At 41.6% G+C, this 21,518-nt stretch overlaps 1 protein-coding gene across 3 annotated transcripts in view; it reads right to left on the bottom strand.

The window, feature by feature from the left end:
• Positions 1-21,518, bottom strand: part of DTX4 (deltex E3 ubiquitin ligase 4) — a 55,664-nt gene that overhangs the window by 24,816 nt on the left and 9,330 nt on the right. The gene's annotated exons all lie outside the window — the stretch shown is intronic.

Raw genomic sequence — 21,518 nt, 5'->3', positions numbered from 1 at the left:
TATTAGCAAAATGGGGTTGCTCTGGGAATGATGCAGCATTTGTTCATGGCCTCACATTTCCTTTCAAAGCAAGTTTCCAATCCTTATTGTTGTTGAGAAATGGTTAAAAGATGTGAACAGTTCTTGGCTCATTCATAAAAGAAAAGGAAGGGCTAAGAAGAATTCTCAGTGGTCTGGGGGCTGCTTCACACCTTACCAATTAATGAAGATGTCATGTATTTGTGTGTGTTTTGATGAAACCCTGAAAATACATGTGGTGGCTAGATGTGTTTATTTTTACCATGTGTACACTGCACACACAAAAAGGCCATATGAAGTTGCAACTGGTCCCCTGTCCCATGCAATAGGCTTTCACATGCAGCATGTATAACTGTAGCTTGCAAAGTGGTCTTGAGGATGAGCCTTCAGCTCCTCCCTCACCCCATCATTCCATTTCTGATCTCCAGTCTGTGAGTGCCACCGCACAGCAGCCAAATTGGCACCATGCATACAGAAGAGGGAGGCATCAGCAAACCTGGGGGAACCCAAAGGGGTGATATTCAATACTAGTCCTACTCAGAATAGACCCACTGAAGTTAATGGACATGATTAACTTAGGTATATTAATTTCAATGAGTCTACTCTGACTGGGATTTAGTTGAATACCACCCAAGGTTTGTAGAAGTGGACCATTTTTAAAGAAAAAAACAGGGAGGGGGCAAAAACAACCCAACAGACAACAACCATGCTCAGTGGCCACCAACTGCTGATGGAAAGGGCTGGGAGAGGGAATGGAATGGAGTGGCAAGGCACCCAAGCACCAGCACTCCACACTGCAACATTTTGTTGCAGGTCGCACTTGTTATTTATTATTTCTCTCTCACTTGCCCATGCGACCCCACCAATCCTTAACCTCCATGCCCTTTCCACTCCTCCTCTTAATCACCAGATTCTCTGAATCCCTTGGAAGCAGAATAAATTATGTAGAGTAAGGAAATATATGCTTATTCACAACTGTATTCTTGAGTACAGAACATGCCTTACAGCCCTGCCTTTGTGCCCCTGTCTCTTCATGTGTAAGCTGTCACACCTCAGAATTTTAGGTGCTACAGAAATAACAATCAAGCACTGCTGAAAAACTAAAACTAAAATCAACATGAGGGGGAGGAAAATTCATCTCTGTGGTCCTGTAACCAACCCTGTCACTAAATACATCTTACTCTTCCTGGGTAAAAATCACCTGAGGCCTCAAGTGCACAACCATTATTTGATAATAATTATAATGCCATTAGTGTTAACTAATTAACAACTCCTGCTAGTGGCATTTACAATAACCAAGGACCCCATCATTTATTCACTGGCAAAAAACTCTTCAGCTCTTAGGCCCGGTAATAAGGGAATCATACCCAGTGACAAATATTTGTACAATCAGCAGGGGTTAATAAACACCGCACTGGTATTCCAAAGCTGGTATTAACCCTTGGACCCCCAAAGTCGTATTGCCATCCGTACAAGCAGAAAATAGTTAAGTGCTTACACAGCCAGCTGCAAATGTACATCATTGATGCTATTCCCCATGGCATTTCACTGAATGTATGGGCCTATTCTATTTCTTTTTCCTTTATTTTAAAAATATCTAGCTTGTTGTTTCTTTCCATTCTGAAAGATGCTGAGGGGGAGAGTTACAATAAAAAATGGTCATATGTGCCAGCAATAAAATGGCAGGTTTTTCAGAGCAGATAATATACGACTCTTCCCAGGAGAGTTACAAGTGCACGATCCATGGCAAGTTCCAACAACCACACTTTTGACCACACAGGCAAGGGAGCTGGAGCTTTCCAACGTACTGTCCTATTTCACCCACAGAACTTGCTAATGAGATTTCTGGACTATTTTACTTTTGGCAGTGGAGTTAATGGGCTTAAAGATAATCTGATTAGTTACATTCTGAGCATTAAATCCATGGTTCTCATGGGTGAGGGTGGTGGGCCTCCCTAAGGAGGGGAAGGCAGTTGTGAGGGAAAATAAAAGTCCACCTTTTCCTGACATCACCAACAGCCCAGTTTTTCCTGTGCAACTCAGAACAAAGTACATGAGGGAACCACGGGGTTTCCTACCCCATCTTTACCTCACATTACTAACGCAAGGGTTGAGGGCATTTGCTGGGAACAGCAGGAAGGAGGAGGGAGGAATAACTTAAATCCTTCTCTTGCCTGCTTCACCAGCCTGGTGCCCTCCAGGTGTTTTGGATTACAGCTCCCATCGCCCCCAGCCAGTATGGCTGGTTGGGACTGATGGGAGTTCTAGGCCAAGACATGCAGAGGCAAGTAGGCAGGCAAAGAATGGGAGGCATATGATTCAAGTGAAACTGAACAGGTCTGAGTCTGGTCAGTTCCTGGATAGGAGACAACCTAGGGCATGGGTGGGGAACCTTTGGCCATCCAGATGTTGCTGAACTAAAACTCCCATCAGCCCCAGCAAGCACATCCAATGGCCAGGGACGATGGGAGTCGCAGTTAAGCAATATCTAGAGGATCAAAAGTTCCCCACACCTGACCTAGTGACTATGTATGCTGCCCTGAATTCCATCACAGAGGAAAGGAGAGATACAAATGTAATAAATAAATCCTGCTCGCCCCCAAGCTGCACTCCAAAACTAGATGTAAGTCCAGCTGTGGCGGGCAGTGAGAATAGTGTTGGTGGTGGGATCTGTAGGGGAGAACTGGCAGGTGATAGACAGGCTAAGCACCTCTTCTTCCTCGCATCCATAGATTCTTTCTAACGAATACCAACCCATCTCATTCTAATTTCAGGAAACACACATTTGCTGGATAAAAAGTAATTCTGCCTTCAACTAAGCTAGGAAGTTAAAGCTGGACAGGCTTTGTATCTCTTCACTTGTGATAGAAGAAGTGCTAGAGACCAATCGGACAGCCTCCTATTTTATTGACTTTTAACTTCTCTGTATTTCAATAAATTAATCTAAGAAAAAATAACAGACAAGGGATACCAGTGATCTTACTGAGTTGCATGCTGCCTATAAAAATACAGTATGTATATGTGAGGTCCCCAGGGCTGTGGAGTCGGTACGCCAAGGCTTCGACTCTGACTCCTCTATTTTTTTACTGTCTGTATCCAACTCCACAGCCCTGTTACCATATATTGTTATAATATTATGTTTTTATTTTGAAGCCAGAATTGGAGTCAGTACATTTCTACAGACTCCAACTCCACCCAAAATTGCTTCCGACTCCGACTCCAACTCCACGACTCCGACTCCACAGCCCTGGAGGTCCCTATGCATTATTTCAAGATAACCATGTAATCCATGAGGCCTGTTTTATACTGAAGTATTCAAGCCCATCTGAACAAACAGTTCATCCATTCATTCGAAACTCCTCTGTACAAAATATGTAACTTCCTCTTTTCCATTTAGCACAAGGTTCCCATGGATCTCAGATGGTGGAATCAAAGATTCCCCCCATTTTCCAAAGCAAGCAGTTGTGTGCTCAATAGCTGCTATGACATCAAATGTGACAAAATGGCAACCCATAGATGTGACTTTTTGGCAAGCAGACTCGCTTGCAAGAAAAATTAAGATTATCATCGGAGGGGCTTGTGCAGCTGATTGTCAAGAATAAGACCACAAAAAAGATACTGCAACTCCTTCAGAGGCTATTTTCACTTTAATTAATTCCTTAAAGATACAATGAAAAAGGCAAGTGTTAAACTATTTGGCAGCAAGGGATAAATATAACTGCAGGCCACTCATTAACCGCAATTATTGTGGACTGATCCCATGTTATAATGAAGCTTCCTTCTCTCAGTTTTAATGTTTAATGTTTATTGTTTATTGTTAATTTTATACCAAGTTGTTAAATGCTCAAGCTGTATGTTTTTAGTGATTTTACCTGATTTTTATTTTACTGTATTGTATTTTATTCCTTGCTGTGAACCGCCCAGAGAGCCATTGGCTAAGGGCGGTATAGAAATGGAATGAAATAAAATAAATAAAATAAATAAAAATGTAAATGTACTGCCTTCAAGTTGATTCCAACTTATGGCGACCCTATGGATAGGGTTTTCATGAGGCTGAGAGGCAGTGACTGGCCCAAGGTCTCCCAGTGAACTTCATGGCTATGTGGGGATTCAAACCCTGGTCTCCCAGGTCGTAGTCCAGCACCTTAACCACTATACCACACTCAGTTTACCAGGTTCAAAAGTTATGAGCCCTGTTGAAGAAAGGCAAGGCAAGCAGGCAGAACAGAGGAACCAAAGGGGGAGGGAATGCAGATGGCTCTACATGCATAGACTTCTTCATTGGAAGCAGTGATGTGGGGTGGAATATTGTCCAAAACAGAAAATTTTCCAGTGCTTTATTTCTCTGCGGGCTTTCCATTTTCATTAGTAACAATGAACAGATGCCATTTGCAAATAACGGTATTAGGCAAGCTTAAGTATTTGCCTTTGTTTACCAAATACAAGTAACATAAACATGTTACATTAGATCACTCTGCAGCCCCTTCAGTGTAAACTGAATATTTTCTAATGGAAATTACTCTATACAAATGTGCCTAATTTGCATAGGATTTTTTTCTGGAAAACCCACCCCAGGGAATGGAGGACCTTCCACTTGGTCAGTAGCACTGATTTAATTAATAGGACAAAGGGGAGAATAAGAGAATGTATAGTTGATCGGTTCATGAAGGAAATGTTGAGATATTAATGCAGGGGGAATCACATGCATTAATGCTTTTAATATACTTTGTATTCTTGTAAGAAAACAAATAGCACTTCAATCTCATTCAGATAAAATACAAATCTATCATATTTGTCTAGAAAGGGTTGTGAACATGCATCCATGCATGCTCCCCCCCACACCACACAAGTCCTTCTCCCCAATCACACCTCACAGAGGAACTCCATCCCCTCTGCTATGTCCTCACCTCATCTCTTCTCCTCTCTGTCCCATTCCCTACACTTGAAATAAAAGCCAAACTAGATGCGATGGGAGCAGCCATGCTTGTTTTTCACATGTCTGTCCCTGTTCACATATAACGGGAGAGGCCAGAGATCTGATTATTACATTAGAAGGAGTGCATAGGTGAGGAGAGCTGAACCTTCCCCCTCCTCCTCCACCTTAACTCCCCAAAGTCCATCACTCCAGGCGCTTCCCTCCCAGCCAGACCCACTACTGGAAGTGGGCTGGGGCAGGAAAAAAGTACCTGGAGTGATTGGCTGTGGGGAGTTAAGGTGGAAGAGGGGTAAGGTTCAGCTCCCCTCACCTGTACACATCTTCTGGTGTAAGAATCAGGGCTCCTCATCTGCCCTTTAAATGTGAACAGGGCAGAATAAACAAGCATGACTGCCCTTGAGGTTAGTTTACCTTCCGTCCCCAGCCTCTCATCACTTACGCAATAATCTTCTCCATTCAACCTCTCACACTAAGTGCTTAACCCTCTCATTTAAAGGAATGGGACTTAAATGCACATAACTTTGGCTGGCTCATGCCTTTTATCAACTAATGTATTTTAGCAGGAGTATGTTCTGGCTACTCTACAATTCTGGAGGCAAACACTTTCACAATCCCACCTCAAAGTTCCCCTCCCATATTCCAGCAATTTGGGTAAAATTTATTGGGGGTGGGTGCAGCTGTGTTAATTCAGCATTTATGAAGGAGAAAAATAAAATAAAACCTAAACCTGCAGTTACAGAGTGTGTTCATATGGGGGGGGATACAAAGATTTCTTCTAGGACAGTGAGTTATTATTACTATTATTATTTAGAGTCACTGCCAGCCCTTCACCCAAAGGTCCCAGGGTGGGTCACAACAGTTTTAAAACACAACATCAAAAACAGTTAAAAACAACCAACAATCACAACATCACAAAAATAGGGTGGGTCCTAAAAATACCATGTGTCAAAGGCGAGGGTAAAGACATGCGTCTTCAGCATTTGCTGAAAACTGTACAGTGAAGTTGCCAGACACACCTCTTAGGAGAGGGAGTTCAACAATTTAGGGACTGCCACAAAGAATGAATGTTGCAACTGAAATGTAATCTGACAACAGTGCAATTAGGGGGCAATTTAGGAATCCTGACATCTAATTTCTGGCCTGGTTAACTTGCTAAATGTAGCTGAAACTGTTGTGAGCTTTGAGGATGCAGATGATTGGACAGCAGAGTAATTAGTTTTGATATAAGACACTTGTAACTGACAGGCAATGGTACAAAACTAGTATACAGATTATGTGAAGAATGCAAACTGTATCTTGATTTTGGGATTGTGTTTAATTTAGTTATTTCTGTTTACAATTCCATGCAGATAAATATTTTGACTGGGATTTTCTTTTCTTTTCTTTTCAAGAAGTATTCAAAACAGAGAATGACTGCTTACTGAAGCGAGTTTCACCAGAAAATGTGGCTGTCAACTATGGGTGTTGCTAACAGATGGAAAGTTGGCAATTTACCCAGAAAAAAAAAACAAGTTCCGAAGAGGAGGCTAGGTAAAATCTGGCTTGTATATCATTACAACATACATTTACCAGTGCTCTGCCTGGAACAAGGAACAAATAAAAATTATTATTAGAACAAAGTCACAGCTGTAAGATACTTATTTAGCAATGGTGTAAACTGTACTTTAAAGTAAAGGAAAGTAATCAAAACAGAAATGATCACAGTGGGCTAAGTGGCACTCCAAAATGAGGTTTGTAAAACTGGGCATTGCTATTTTTGCCTCCTCAGTTATTAAAAAAGTATTCATATTCATTACAAAATTAGAAAAAAATATTAAATAAAGAAGTGCCCTAGCAGATAAATGTTGTATTTTCTCCAGGTTCATAACTGCCCAGATGAACTAGTTTGCAGCAGTGCAGATATAGCAACAGGCTCATTTCTTCTTTTTCGGCAATTCCTTTCTGGTGGAGAACTCCAACAAGTACCTGGTGCTCCCCTGCCTGCAAAGATTTCCCCAACCATATCCAGAGTTTCAAAAGTGTGTGTACGCACACAAAAAAAATGCAGATGCAAAATGCCTTTCTCCATTCAAGGGAACAAGGAAGCCTGCTTGTGCAAGAGCCCTGTGCAGATGTTAAGAGTGCAAAGTTCAGATCAGGGAAGTGATTGTCTACTACAGTGACTAATGGATGTGTCTGCCCAAATGTTTTCACACAGATTCAGAAGTGCATTTAATACCTTTCTAAACTCTACAGTGCTGCTAAGGGTTTGATGCTCCACACATCTCTGGCAGGTCACATCAGCAAAGGGGATTGTAAGGCCAATGAAATCAGCATGAGCTGTGCAATCTACATGACTGGCTTTCTGCTATGAAAGTGGAAGACAAAGTACCGTTTCCTTTTTAAAGATTCTCCCTGTGGCTAGAAAGCTGTAAGGTGGATATGTCCTAAAGCTGCAAACCTAAATATATTTAGTATTAATAAAGTAAGTCACACTGAAACCGGTATGTGTGGAGAAGGCTATGCCTGGGAAAATATACACCAAATAGGAGGCAATGTAGCTAACCACAAAATCCATCTTCAACAGTCCTGATTATTCTGCATCTTTCTGTGTGCCTGCACACCCTTCCACTACACCAAACGGCACTACACTGTCTCAAGGCACTGTATATAGTATGTTGGATTGTAGCTACTGGTTCCACCTTATTAAAACACTAAGATCCAAACCTCAGACATGAAACACAGATGCCTCTTGTCTTTTGATATTATCATGAGGCTGTTCCTTATTATCTGGGCCCAAAAAGGGGGAGCTGAAATGACCCTGTGCCCCATGATTCCAAACTAATACTTGCACAGAAACAGAGTTGTCTTACAGAAATGTCAATGTTATCTAATTATTTCATGTTCTTTTATTCCAATCATGCTACCACATAAAAGGACAGGCTGGCTTGAGAGAAAGGTAAGGATGCAAGAATGTGAGTCAAGTGAGTTTGTGAAGGGCACTGAGAGTTGTTAGGAGACTCCTAGTCTCCTCAGGGAGCTACAATTCCCAGAGTTCTCTGGGAAGAGTGACTGACTGTCAAACCACTCTGAGAACTGTAGCTCTGTGGTCAGAATAGGAGTCTCCTAACAACTCTCAGCATCTTTCACAAACTACACTTCCCAGGATTCTTTAGGAGAAGCCATGGCTGCTTAAAGTGGAATAAATACATATTTATTCAGTCCTATTCTGCAGGTGGTGAACATGAAGTGCATGCTCACTCGCTCTAGCTCTCAGCCTTGCCTCTCTCTATAAGTGCAAAGGTAGAGAAGGTCAATAAACAGAGAATTGGGGAGATCAAGTAGATCTGATTAAGGAGAAGACCACTGAAGTGGTAATTCAGTTCAACAACAGTACTTCCTCTTCTTCAGGCGTAGAGAGAATTTATTTTTCCTCTGGACTATTTCATTCTAAACTGAAAAATGAGTTGGGAACTGAAAAAAACAGGACAGCTTGTATTTCTATTCCAGACAATGAACAAGGAAGACAAAGGTGAAGAAGACTGAGTTAACTGTACCATCCAATATTTTAGGTTTCTCATGTTGACTTGATTGAAATTGCCTAAAATTTTTTTTTAAGAACTGTACATTTATCTAAAAACTGAAATAGTTAACCATTTAAAAATCCATGTGCATGTTTTGTTAATATTGTTGTTTGCTGAAGAAGAAAACTAACCAGAAGAATAAACAATCTTATTAGAACAATTTGAAAGCCTGTTTGGTGGTGGTGATTCTGGCTCATCATGAAAAAATATCATGCTTAATTGAATATTTGGAGCTGGTACATCTGACTTCACAAGTTCATATTGCTTTAGAACTAAATTTTGTTGAAAATTAATCTAACAATTCACAATAATTACTTAGTGTGTACCTACCTTCTAATAAAACCAACATCTCTGAATATGTATTAAGATTATATGAAACAATAATGTACTTCTACTAAAAATGATGATTAAATAGAAACTTCCTCACTAGTGATTTAAACTGTGATTTACATCATTAAAATTGAGTCCTTCAGAGAAGCAATTTAAATCAAATCAACCCTGATGACAGCCAATAAACTGTGTTTAAATCCTGACAAGATGGAAGCACTATGGATGAGCTGTATCCCCATATCTGGGAGATGTCAGTTGTCTGTTCAGAGGGAATGCAACCCCATCCAGAAGGAGCAGGTACACAGTCTGGGGGTACTTCTGGATTCAGCTTTGTCAGTTGAGGTTCAGGTTACTTCAGTGCCTAAGAGTGCCTTTTACCAACTTCAGCTGGTGCTTCAGCTGCAACTGTTTCTGGATTGGGATTGCTTGGCTATGATGGTTCCAGCACTGGTAACTTTGAGGATAGACTACTGTAATGCACTGTAATGCACTCTATTATTACATGTATTATTTTATTATTACATTCATATCCCACCTTTCTTCCAAGGAGCTTAAGGTGGCATACAAAGACAGTTCTCCCTATTCCGATGTTATCTTCACAACAACCTTATGAAGTAGGTTTGGCTGAGAGACAGTGATTGGTCCAAGGTCACCTGGTGAGCTTCATGGCCAAGCAGGGATTTGAACCCTGGTTTCCCAGATCCCAGTCTGACACACTAACCACTACACTACACTGGCTCTATGTGTTTAACAGGTCTTAGTGGACTGTCTTTTTACACTTTTCGAATAGATCAACTCCTTCTATGACATGTAGAAAAATATGCAGGGCTAATTTTACAAACGAAATGCTGATTCCAGTTTAGCAGGAAACTTGCAGGTCCTGTTTACTGCAGCCCAGGTCTGTGGCCAGAACTGGATCTCTGTGGGGCTACCCTTGAGACTGATTAAGAAGCTGCACTGCTGCAGAATTCTGCAGCCCAAATGTTATCAAGAATTGGTGAAAAGAAAGGCGGGGTATAAATGAAATAACTAACAAACACCAGTACTGAGGGAGTTGCGCTGGCTGCCGGGAACACTACTAAGCTATCTTCAAGGATTTTCTATTAGTATATAGAGCCTTAAACAACCTGAAGTCAGTGTACAACCTGAGGCCTTATTCCTTATATCCTTGCCCCATCTTTGCAACCTGTCAATGAGGCAAGTCTGATAGTGCCTGGCAGTATTAAATGGCCTCAACAAGAAATTGAACATTTCGTATAGTGGCACCAGGATTATGGAACTTTCTACCTAATGAAATCAAGCTGGCACCATCTGCAATGAGTTTTAGGTTCCAACTTAAAAGCTTGGTTATTTCAACAACCCTTGTTATGAAAGTGATTTATCACTGCTATTAAACTTCAAATCAGATAACCCGTTTTTGTACTTCTGTTTCTTTAATGTATTTTGCTTTGATTTTATTTGTTATGTTGTTTTGGTTTTAACAGAGATTTTGTACACTGCATAGATAAATTTTATAGAGAGTCTGTGGTATAGAAATGAATAAAATGAAAAGAATAGCTCAATACACAAAGAGAGTCAAAGATAAAAACCAAAATTTACTATTTTTTTAAGTTGGTTAAAATGCCAATAGAGAACATCACCTGCCAATTCAGCATTTAGAAATCATCAATCCATATGCCACATCACCTCCAGAACAAAAAAAAAAAGTGGATCTGTGGCCCCACGTTGACTTGGAGTTCCATTTTATTAAAAACAGTAACCCTGGACGCAGTTCCTGACATTCCCTCTGAGAGACAAAGTAGCAGTACCTTGCTAAGTGGCACAAGGAACCAGGTGCCTGACACAGATGGCCAAACACTCTGGATTAGCGAGTGATCAAACAATGAAAACGAAAGGATAAACCTGGATCATTTATTCTGTTGATTGTAGTCTAATCCTGAATTACATGTTTTATGGTTTAGTAGTAAATGCACTGTAGCAAGCACACTACGAAAGAAAAGCACTGTTGTGATTGGATTCCGTTCCATAGAAATGTCTGAAAAATTGATTGTTGGGATGGAAGAAAGTAGGTATGAATTAATAAAGGCTAACAGCCTTCTATGGCTAACACCTGGATATTCCTCCCCCCCCCCCCACTAAATTCTAATCTCTGAAGAATTCCCTGCTTCATTCGGTTGGAACAAAGTAAAACTCTGCATCAGACCACACACACCAGAACAAGGTATTTCAGCCAGAAAGGAAATTTCCTGAAGAAGTTATGTGGGGAGGTGGGCTCTTAAGAAATAATCAGGCATTACAATGGAGAAGTCTGTTACAAACTAAATCACAGTACCGCTAAGCACAGACCCTGTAATTTATTATAATCCATCAGAAGAAGGGGAAGGAACCAGCATGGGAGAGCGGAAGATGCTGGAATTTCAGCATCTGGCCCCATCCAGCTCCATCTATCAACCTTGTGGGAAAATCCTCCCACCATCCCTCACTCCCTGGGTCATTTCGAGACAGGCCATCAGCCTCCCATTCAACCAGGGAAGAAAAGGGACAATAGCTATTCAAGACCCTGCCAGGGTCACAACCCCTTTACCATCAGAACTCCTTAATGACCCCAAACAACAACATTCATAGCAATTGGGGAGGGAGAGGAGGGGAAACACGCAGAACAATTGGTGATTCAGCTTGGGGTGCGAGGGAACTTCTGCCCACCCTCCTCTGAGGCGCCTTCTCCAACAGGATATTGACAGCATTCTCCATTTCTAAAGGAGCCAGAAGATCTTTCTCTGCCAAAATTGTGCTAGTATCCTAACTTTTAAAAAATCTGACAACTTCACTCATGTTTAATGGGATCTAGCCTGTGTTCACATGCATAATTACTTCTGTTTTAATGGATTTTTCATCCACTTTTGTGTCTATCTGTTCTCAATGAGAGGAGCTTAAAGTGAAGAGGGAACAGAATTACAGTTTTGCCCTTGAAACAGTATGCCCCCATCTGAAGTATTAGTGCAGGTAAATGTTATTAGGGTGCCTTGTGTGTGCCATAGCAAAAAATAATGAATACTTCACACATAACAAAAAACTGTACACGTGGATATCACCAAATGGTCAATATAGGAATCAGATTGATTATATAATTGGTAGCAGAAGATGAAGAAGTTCCATACATTCTGCGAAAACAAGACCAGGAACAGACTGCAGTACAGATCATGAACTGGTAATATTAAAAAATCAGAGTAAAGCTAAAGAACAACAAAGCAATCATAATGCCAAAATACAATTTAAATAACATCCCAGAAGAATATAAAGATCAAATAAGGAAGAGATTTGAGGCTTTAAACTTAGTTGACAGAGATCCATAGAATAACTATGGATTGAAGTCAGAGACATTATCAGGGAAGAATGCAAAAAAGACAATACCTCCAGTTAAAAAGAAAGAAAGAACTCAATGGATGACTGATGAAACTCTTAAAATGGATAAAGAGAGAAGGAAACAAAAACCAAAAGGAGATAGAAACATGGTTAGAACCCTAATTGCAATAATACAGCAACTAGTACATAGGAACAAAGAGAACTATTACAATAGTTATTTTATAGAAATAGAAGAGGATAACCCTTTTTAAAAAGTTTTTTTAATGTTTTTAATGCTGTTTTGTCTTAATGTATTTTAGGATTTGTTTTTATTATGTTTTAAAGTGTTTTTAGTGCCTTGTTTGCTGCCCTGTGCTCCTGCTGGAAGGGCAGGATACAAATTAAATAAATAAATAACAACAAAAAAGGCAGAACAAGAGCCCTATTCCAAAAGATTAGAGATATTAAAAGGAAATTTAAACCAAGAGTAGGGATGTTGAATAATCAACAGGAGAACACACTGACTGACCGAGAAAAAATAAAAGGAAGATGGAAGCCATACACTGAAGAACTCTATAAAAGAGATGCAAGGAGTAAAGATTTATTCACGGAGGAACTGTATGATGAAGAACCAGAAATTTTAAAATGTGACGTGGAAGCTGCTCTTAAAATACTTGGAAGAAACAAATCACCAGGAATAGATGGCATACCTACAAGTTACTGAGATTGAATCTGTCCAAACGTTGACAAAAAAATTGTCAACAAATATGGAAAATAAAACAATGGCTAACAGACTGGAAGCATTCAATATACATCCCGATTCCAAAGAAAGAGGATCCCAGGTAATGCAGTAATTATCGAGCTATTGCCTTAATATCCCATGCAAGTAATGTAATGCTCAAGATTCTACAACAAAGTCTCTTACCATATATGGAGGGAGAAATGCCAGATGTCCAAGCTGCATTTAGAAAGGGAAGAGGTACCAGAGATCATATTGCAAACATACGTTGGATAATGGAATGGAACAAGGAATTTCAGAAGAAAATCTGCCTGTGTTTTATAGATTACAACAAAGCCTTTGATTGTGTAGATCACGAAAAATTATGGAATGCTCTAAAAGAAATAGGGGTGCCACAGCATCTGATTGTCTTGATGCACAACTTATACTCTGGACAAGAGGCTACTGTAAGGACAGAATATGGAGAAACCAATTGGTTCCCAATCAGAAACGGTGTGAGACGGGTGTATTTTATCACCCTATTTGTTTAATCTATATGCAGAACATATCATACGAAAAGCAGGATTGGACTAAGATGAAGGAGGTGTGAAAATTGGAGGGAGAAATATCAATAATTTAAGATATGCAGACAATACCATACTACTAGCAGAAACTAGTAATCATTTGAGACGGATGCTGATGAAAGTTAAAGAGGAAAGCACAAAAGCAGGACTACAGCTGAACGTCAAAAAGACTAAAGTAATGACAACAGAAGTTTTGTGTAACTTTAAAGTCGACAATGAAGACATTGAACTTGTCAAGGATTATCAATACCTCAGCACAGTGATTAACCAAAATGAAGATAATACTCAAGAAATCAGAAGAAGGCTAGGACTGGGGAGGGTAGCTATGAGAGAACTAGAAAAGGTCCTCACATGCAAGGATGTATCACCAAACGTCAAAGTCATCCTGATCTCTACATATGGATGTGAAAGTTGGACAGTGAAAAAAGCGGATAAAAGAAAAATCAACTCATCTGAAATGTGGTGTTGGAGGAGAGCTTTGTGAATACCATGGAGTACGAAAAAGACAAATAATTGGGTGTTAGAACAAATTAAACCAGAACTACCACTAGAAGCTAAAAATTATGAAACTGAGGTTATACTTTGGACACATAATAGGATGTAATAAGACAGGATCTGAACAGGGTGGTTTATAACAAATGCTATTGGAGGTTGCTGATTCATAGGGTAGCCATAAGTCGTAATCACCGTAAGTCATAACACACATACATCTGAATACTGTGTGTACCTGCAGCATTCCCATAATATGTGAAAGGCAAACTCTTACTTTTTCACCCTGTGTGTCTACTGTGTGAACATACTACAGGGAACAGTAACCAACCCTGGATCCTGGCAGAATGGACACTTAAAGTAGAGAAGATTCATCTTAGAATGTGGAATAATAAGAATTCTAATTTGTATTAATGACTGTATTTATCCTGCAGTAATTAATTTAGAATAGAATTCATTCTGGAGTGATAGTGGGTTCTATTCAACATGGCGCTAAGGAAGTAGTTCCATCAGTGCAAGGATTTCTGCTTGTGCAATGGCACTTCCCAAGCACCCCCTTAAATCTGTTCTAGGGGTTCCCCCAACCCTCAGAGCAGATGTGGGGAGGGAACAGGGTACACACAGAGGGAGGGGGAAGTTTCACTGCACTAGCAGTAATCCTTGTGCTGATGGGACCTTTACCACCCTAAATAAATTAATTCATGGAAGACAGGGCTATCAACGGCTACTAGCCCTGATGGCAGTATATGCCTCTGAATACCAGTTGCTGGGGATCATGAACACGACAGTGTCACTGATCTCACGCCCTGTTTGTGGGTTTCCCATAGGAAGCTGCCATCTAGCTTGGTATGGTCTACACTGACTGGCAGCAGCGCTCCAGGGTACCAGGTAGGGGTGTTTCCCAGTCCTATCTGGAGATGCCAAGGAATGAACCTGAGACCTTCAGCATGCAACGTACATGCTGTAATACTGAGCCACAACCCTTCCCAACCAGAGGCATCTTCTTGGTCACTAGAACAGAAAGCTGGAACAGATAGACGTTTGGTCCAGATGGCTCTTCTTTACATTAGAAGTACATTCTTGTGAATGCTCCCTTAAAAGAGCAAAAAGTATTGGGGGCAGATTGGACCAGACCATGAAGCTGTGCTATAGTTCCCACCCCACTCCCACAAAATCTCTGGGTCTAGAAATGGCTTGTGTGATAGCTTACTACCTACCACGACGATAACCTGTAGTGCTGATGTTAGTGTGGAGACACACCTGTTGAAGAGGAACAGGGAAATGTGCCACACTTTACAGGAGAAGCTACATGGTCAAGTGTTCGTATAAGGATTGTTTCTAGCAGCTTCCACATGATGCTCAATGAATGTGTGAACCACTTACTGGAATTTATGAGATTTCTGTTTGTCTTCTTTATTCAAAATGTTTGTTACTCACACTCCACCCAAAGATCCCAGGGAGATGTACAGAAGTGTGAAAAAAATGAACACAAAACATGTACCTACAATTTAAAACCAACGCATAAATATACTTACAGAACTAACACATTAACTTACACAAATTAAATATAACAAAATATCAGAAGACAAAAAATTAAAACCCAAACAACTAAACAGCAAATTAGAACAAACAAAAAAGCTACAATGTTTAAATGTCTGGACAAATGGGAAGGTCTTCACCTGGTGCCAAAAAACTTGGCAGTCTCTCTGTCATACACACACAGAGCAAAGTCCACCAATGACTTTACCTAAGCCTGTTGCCTCCTGTCTCTTTAGCCTGATAAGTCATTTTTCATACCTGGGTGGAGGATGCAAGAATTATATTCTTCATTCCAGATCTAGAAAGCAAGCTGGAAGGTGAATTCTACTACAGAATTTATCAGCTCTTCTGGCTCAAAGAGGTGGTTCAACCAAGGTTTAAATACTAGCTCAACTATTAGCTCAACTATGGCCTTATAGGACACGTGATAGACACTGTGAGTAAAGTGTCTGTCTTAACCAGGGAGATCTGGGCCACATCTGCACTATACATTTAAAGCAGTATTATCCCACTTTAATAGCCATGGCTTCCACCAAAGAATCCTAGGACCTGTAGTTTGTGAAGGGTGCTGAGAGTTATTTTGTTTGTTGTTATGTGCCTTCAGGTCGATTTCGACTTATGGTGACCCTATGAATCAACAACCTCCAATAGCATCTGTTGTAAACCACCCTATTCAGATCTTGTAAGTTCAGGTCTGTGGTTTCCTTTATGGAATCAATCCATCTCTTGTTTGGTCTTCCTCTTTTTCTGCTCCTTTTTGTTTCCCCCCAGCATTATTGTCTTTTCTAGTGAATCATCTCTTCTCATGATGTGTCCAAAGTATGATAACCTCAGTTTCCTCATTTTAGCTTCTAGTGGTATTTCTGGTTTAATTTGTCCTAACACCCAATTCCAGAATGGTTTAACAATCAATCCCTCTTCCCAGAGAACTCTGGAAATTGTAGCTCCGTGAGGGGAACAGAAATCTAACATCTCTCAGTACCTTTTACAAACTACAGTTCCCAGAGTTCTTTGGGGGAAGTGGAATAATCATGCTTTAAATGTATGGTGCAGATGTGGCCTGGGTTCAAATCCCTACTTAGCCATGAAACATTATACGTGACTTCATCTAAAGTTGCTGTAGGGATGAGGTACATTTGATGAGATATAAGGCTTTGCTGTGTCACTCAGCACATGTTCCTATGGCTGGATTCACTCATGAAATGCATTTGATCTCCCAGGTGGGGGAACTTCAGCCTGCACTAATTCTTCATTCAACCACAGTTTACATGGCCACCCCATGCTTCCTTGTCTTCATGGTGCATCTGAGGTCTCCAGGGCAGATGTCCAAGAGGAAACATTTACCTGCCTTTTCCAGCACTTTATCTGGGCTATATAGATCCCCACCAGAAACAGAAGTAAACTACTGCTTGATACAACTTTCATCTTAAGACCCTCCATCAGTAAAATGGGAAGAATAGCAACTTCAACAGCAAGCTAAAGACTACAAAGCATTCCAAGCATTAAAACTGCAATACGAGGATGACAAAGTAATAGGTCTCTAGGTACAATTCTAGACATAATGGGCAGAAATTCTTTACTCTTTCTTCCTATTTCCCCAGGCAAACGAAAGCCTCCCCTGACTCCAGGGACTCCCCCACACACACACACATTTGAAGGAAACTTTTTGTTTGGATGTTGGTATCCTTCTTCAGCCTTTCCTTTTCCAAGAGCAAAGCAAACATTAATCTCTGCCTGTCTCAGAGTTGACAAAGGACTATAGACAGACCGGCAGCCTGCCCGGCCCACTTTCTTTCCTGACCCACTGGCTCTAGTGCCAAGTTGGGATGAGGTTAGACTTCACAATTAGTGTGACTTTGCCTCAGCAAAATTCAGCCAGAGAGGTGGAAGGCAGACACACTGCTGTTATCACCGTGGCAACCATTTCAGAAAGAGGACAGTGCTTTCATTCAGGAGTAAGGGAGCGAGTTTGGGGCGGGGAGCAAGGGACCCCAGGCTACCACCACACAGACAAGGAGATGGGGTGCATGCTAATTTCTTTCTGAGAGGGAGCAAAAGCACACAGAGCAGTGCAAACTCCTCTCTGAGAGGACTCCAGCAGGAGTAACTGCATCATGGTGTGAGGCCCACTATGCTGAGGAATGGAGCAGTCAGAATGCTAGTGTATTTGTAGAGGTGTACTACCCACGTTTACACAAATATACAGATATCCACAACCAAATTCTGGGTTGCATATGGCCCATCAACCTTAACGTTATTGTTGTGCCCATCAAATCTTTTCCTTCATTGGGAGACCAAAGGCACTGGAGGGAACACAATAGTGTTTTACCAACTCATTATTGCCATGAAAAGAATGATGTAGATAAATTTTTCTCATAGTCTCTCTCTCTCTCAAAAAACTATTAACTTGGGAGTTATATTGTCCAATGAAATTGATTAGCAGCAGTTAGAGGACAAAAAAGTTCCTGGGTTGTGCCCAGTGGAGTGCTACGTGCATGTTCAGTCAGCTCAAGGATTCCTCCCCCTGTGCATCTCCTAAATCTGCTGTAGGGGTTCCCTCACCCTTCTGGAACAGATCTGGGGATGGTGCAGGGTGTGCAGGGGTAGGAGTGAGGAGGGAAAGCCCTGTTGCGCTGATGGGATTCGTTAGTTGAATACTGGTCCCTAAATATTTCTTCACACAGTCATACTTGGCTTATGGAATTCATTTCCACATGGTTTCTGGATGGTTTTTTTAGGAGATTAGATGAATTCATGGAGGATTGGTTAAGATCATTCCAGACAAATGGTACACACACACCCCTCTCTAAGTCAAGGTATAGTATAGTACCTAAGGCTAGCCAAGTTATCTTGGCACTTGAGGTAGAAAATCCCAAAGTGTTACTCTTTGGGAGTAAAAATATGGTAACAAAAATTAAATACCGTAACAATCTGATGCCCTTTTATGACACTAAAAATCAGCTGCCTGGGGCATCCACTCTCTCTCTGCCTAATGATAGCCATCGCTGTCAGGGTTGGTCTTATCTCCACCATGCTTATGTTGTGAACTTTTGTGAGGCATCTGGCTACTGAAGAAGATAGAAAGCTGAACTATATTATTTTTGTCTTGACAGGCCAGACCAATCTCATGTTTTGTATAAGGTTTAAGCCCTCAGACATTATTTATTTATTTATTCATTCATTATTACAGTAGGGCTCTGGTTTTCGGCATTCCGCTAATATGGCGGTGCCAGCGGGGCAATCAGCTGTAGTGCAGGGAGCTCCAGCCGCCATGCTGCAGCTGACAGCGATCAGCTGGAGCGTGCAAGCTCCCCGTACTGCAGCTGATCAGCTGGAGCGCTGCAGCTGATCACTGTCAGCTGGAGCGCAGCAGCTGGAATACAGTAGGGCCCCATTTTCCTGAGATTTTCACTTTTCGGTGGGGGCCTGGAACGTAACCTGCCATATGAGTGGGGCCCTACTGTATTTGATTTATATCCCATCCTCCCGGTAGGAGCCCAGGGCAGCAAGTTAAAACAAATGTAATACATTAACAACATCTCAACCAATATATCAGAGGTGGCTAACCTGTGGCCCTCCAGATGTTGCTGGACTCCAACTCCCACCAGCCTCAACCAGTATGGCCAATAGTCAAGGGTGATGGGATTTGTAGTTCAGAAATATCTGGAGGACAAAAAGTTAGCCATCTTTGCAATTGATTAATATATCTAAGGAGACAGGTAACAAGCAAACCCTAGAGTTTCCCATTTCACAATGGACAGCCAGGAAGCTACATCAGGTCTTCTGAGCCCAATCAAGACTTTGCCTCCTCCCCTCCTTTCCTACTTCCATTGCCTCAGCACCTAGCTCTGCTGCTCAGGGTGTGTGTGTGACACATTGCCGCTATATATTAATAGCCATGTTTCCTTATGATAAGGAATGTATGCACACTTGTGCCTATATGTCACACTGTAAGGAAAATGGCAGCTGGAGGGCAGGGCTGGATTAAGCTGAGGAGGGCCCCTAGGCTGATTGGTGTTTGGGGGGCCCTTCTCCTCTTAGGCAATATGCGTGCGCAGGTTTGCCATCAGCCAAGATGGCAGCAGAGGCTTCAGCCCCTTAGGGAAACCTCGGCCGCCATCTTGATTGATGGCAAACCGCAAAAAACAGCGGAGAAAAAGGTAAGTGAAGCGGGGGGATGTTGGGCGGTTCAGAAGCTCTTGTCCCACGACACAGGCCCCCAAGAGCCCCAGGCCCCTAGGCTTCAACCTACTAAGCCTAATGGATAATCCGGCCCTGCTAGAGGGGTGCTGGGACAGGTGTTACGCTGGCAGTGTAGCAAGTGAGGTGGTGTGTTCAAAATAGAGTTATAATGCATATATAGTTCTCTTACTAAGTGTTCCAAGTACTACATCTTCATTACCTTGTTAATCCTTCTAACAGCCCTGTAAAAGTAGCCTAGCCATATTATTATTCCTTCTAACAACCCTGTAAGAGCAGACATGCTACATTAATGTTTTCCCATATTATTAGGACCTGAGGCTGATGCACAGTCACATATACATATATGTGTGTGCGCACGTGCACACGGACACACACACACACGTTTGTGTATATATCATATGTAACAAAATCATACTGCCTTTCAGCCCATACAAGGCCCTCAAGGTGGTTTACAACAGTAAAAATCTCAATACAATTAAAAACAATTAAAAAAAACAAAAACAGAGTAAAACAAATAGAGAGAACCATAATTAGCAAGGTTAAAGCATACTAAAAACTTGGTGGAACAGATGTCTTAATTGCCTGCCTAAAAGACATCAGAGAAGGACTAATCTAACCTCTTTGGAAGAAAGTTCTACAGTCAGGGTACCACCGCTAAAAAAGAGCTGGATGGACTAAAACTATCCCGTTCATGCTGATGCTGACATATGAATCAAGAATACCCAGTCCACAGCTCACACTCTTAACTTGCTATACTACATCACTAGTACAGCAGAGCTAGATTTTCTGACTTGGGTACCTAGCATATACTCTCCGAGGAGCTATGGTACAGCTCCAAAGCAGAAACACACAAACAGTCTCATAAGTCTTCGCGCTAATGCTTTAGCCACACACCATACATTCCTTCTGTGTGCCCTATTTCATGCAGAAAGGAAGAGAGGCTCTGAGATGAAATTTCATTTCACAGTTGTAAGGGAGGCAACTTCAGCACCACAGGGATGAATCCTTCCACTTCACAGCCTGCCTTCAAGGCCAGGCTTCAAGGGGTGCAGCAGAGGCAATGAAGCCAGGCCTCATTTTGGAAGGGCTCCAGAATACTCAATTCCCATGATTCTAGAGGGCAATCTACTGCATGTACTGCATGTAGGCCAGAAAAGGGGCAATATTTTTGTCCCTGTGGGCCACGTGTACCAGTGGGTAGTCAGTCAGGGTGGTCGTGTCACAGCTCTTTGGAGGGCTGGGAGGAGGGTGGTTACATGACACTCTACCACCACACCTAGCAAAATTTTGTGGCAATAAATTCTGTGTCGGGGAGACACGATGGGCACTCAAAGCAGGCAGCATGAAGACCACATGTGGTGTGCAGGATGCCCAAATATGATCTATACCCATTTCTGTCTGGCTTCAGGCCTGTTTTTGGGACTGAAACTGCCTTAGTCATGCTAACTGACAAACTTCAGCAGGAGACAAATAAGAGGGAGTATGTCCCTGTTGATCCTTGTGGGCTTCTTCAGTATTATCAGTCATCAACCTTGCAGGCAGCCTTCAGTGTCATCAACCTTGCAGGCAGCCTTCAGCATTCAAGACTGAAAGGCTCTACTTCTAAATGACAGGATAGCAGCTGAAGGGGCTGCTGGGGGACTGCTGCTCCACCCTATAGGAATTAACCTGTGGAGTGCCAGGAGGTTCCATCTTCTCCCCCAAGTTGTCCAAAATCTACATGAAGCTACTGGGAGAAGTCTTCAGAGTTTGGGGCCATCAGTATGCTGATGACCTCCAACAATCTTTCTTTGTAT

The sequence above is a fragment of the Rhineura floridana genome, chromosome 2, assembly GCF_030035675.1.
Source record: "Rhineura floridana isolate rRhiFlo1 chromosome 2, rRhiFlo1.hap2, whole genome shotgun sequence".
Classification (NCBI taxonomy): Eukaryota; Metazoa; Chordata; class Lepidosauria; order Squamata; family Rhineuridae; genus Rhineura; species Rhineura floridana.
The sequence above is the reverse complement of the archived record's forward strand: the minus strand, read 5'-3'. Positions and strand labels throughout refer to the sequence as shown.